The sequence below is a fragment of the Solanum tuberosum genome, unplaced genomic scaffold, assembly GCF_000226075.1.
Source record: "Solanum tuberosum cultivar DM 1-3 516 R44 unplaced genomic scaffold, SolTub_3.0 scf00691, whole genome shotgun sequence".
Classification (NCBI taxonomy): Eukaryota; Viridiplantae; Streptophyta; class Magnoliopsida; order Solanales; family Solanaceae; genus Solanum; species Solanum tuberosum.
This window is the reverse complement of record NW_006239605.1, coordinates 80,169-81,662: the sequence shown is the minus strand read 5'-3', so window position 1 is coordinate 81,662 and position 1,494 is coordinate 80,169. Positions and strand designations below refer to the sequence as shown.

Here is a 1,494-nt window from a genome sequence, read left to right as displayed (position 1 = left end):
AGAGCCTAGACCATAGACTCTACCCTTGTGTGTCCCCCCTACCGCTTTTTCTTTCCAAATCTGAATGGACAGTTCAGGTGTCAATTGAACTGAACTATCTAGATTCTCAGCGACGTACTGATGAAAGTCATTCTGCACATTAAATATGAAAATTGACATCAATATATATACATATCATAAATATATTCACTATTAATATATATTATTCATATTAAATAACTTACAAATGTTCGTTCGGCCCTTTCCTCCTCCCACATATTCGGATCTGACTCATTTTCTTTCTTCCTGACATGAGTCTTACTTGAAAACCTCTGGTTCAATGGGAGTTGACGTCCCAAATTCTTTTTTTCTATAAATAAAACTAAAATTTATAACGATATATATGTATCAACTAATTATTTATTTAAAAAGTTTTGAATTAGAACTTACCATCTCTCGTGCAATTGTTCCAACCGTCTTTGCACCTCCGGTGTGCAACGAGCCACCTTTAAGACTGCCTCTAGCCATTTTGGCTTGATCTGATATTGCCTTAAACTTGTTTGTGTTTCAATACTGACCCAATTCATCAAAAACACGAGGCAACATCCAACCGGGACGTTCACCACTATCCCGAACGTTCTTTAGCCAGCTAGATAGTCTAGCGGATGCCTTCCTCTCAAATGTGGTCCCAATGACCAAATTGTACCTCGACTCCCAAGTACACATAGTCTGAAAAAAAATTGAATAACGTTAATTAAATCGATAGTAAAAAAAGTAAAGTATACTAAACTTAACTAAAAATATATACCTTAAAGTTATTAAACATCGTCTGGCGTATACTGTTTGGAATCTCGCTCCAAGAGTGATAAGCTTGTGTATAGAGTCTTCTAACACAATCTTTTAAAGCCCGAGCAGCATCCTTTGCAGGATGCCACCTGCAAAACACATAATAAATATGTTAGTTCATGAATAATATATTAAAGTATAAGAAATAAATAAAATAAACTAACAAATAGATAACAAAACAAACTTACGATGATCCATCCGGCTCAATCATGACTCTATTAAGTCTGTCCTTCTGACCAGGAGCTAGAGCAGACATCGTATCATGTGGTGTAGCACTAGGTGTAGTTGTAGAGGAGGGTGATACATCAGGATGCACAAAACGTTGAGTCAATGGAGGCGTACCGACCATAGCATCTGACTGCTCGCTACTAGAATCTTCAAGCCTCATGGCAGATAACTGAGGAGATGTACCTGTGGGAGATGGAGTACCTGTGGGAGATGGAGTACTTGCCGATAAGGGTCGTGCTCGATGAATACCCTATAAAGGTAGGTCCTCGTAGCGTCGTGAAGGCAATGCCTATGAATAGAGGAAACACCGGCTGGTCGATGATAATTAGGACAATATTGTCGAGGATCTGCCGTACCAAACGGAACAACAAATAAATGAGCATCACGCTTGATGCGCTCTGGCGCAGAAGAAATAGATCCTGCAATATCCTCAAGATCTAT

General features: G+C 38.8%; 1 long non-coding RNA gene across 1 annotated transcript; it reads right to left on the bottom strand.

Annotated features, from left to right (window-relative positions):
- Positions 1 to 634: 634 nt before the first annotated feature.
- Positions 635 to 1,043, bottom strand: LOC107058888 (uncharacterized). Its single transcript, XR_001472390.1, has 3 exons — positions 1,014 to 1,043; positions 788 to 914; positions 635 to 708 (listed from the first exon to the last, which is right to left on the bottom strand). It is a non-coding gene; the product is annotated as an uncharacterized lncRNA (long non-coding RNA).
- Between the last annotated feature and the right edge of the window lie 451 nt (positions 1,044 to 1,494).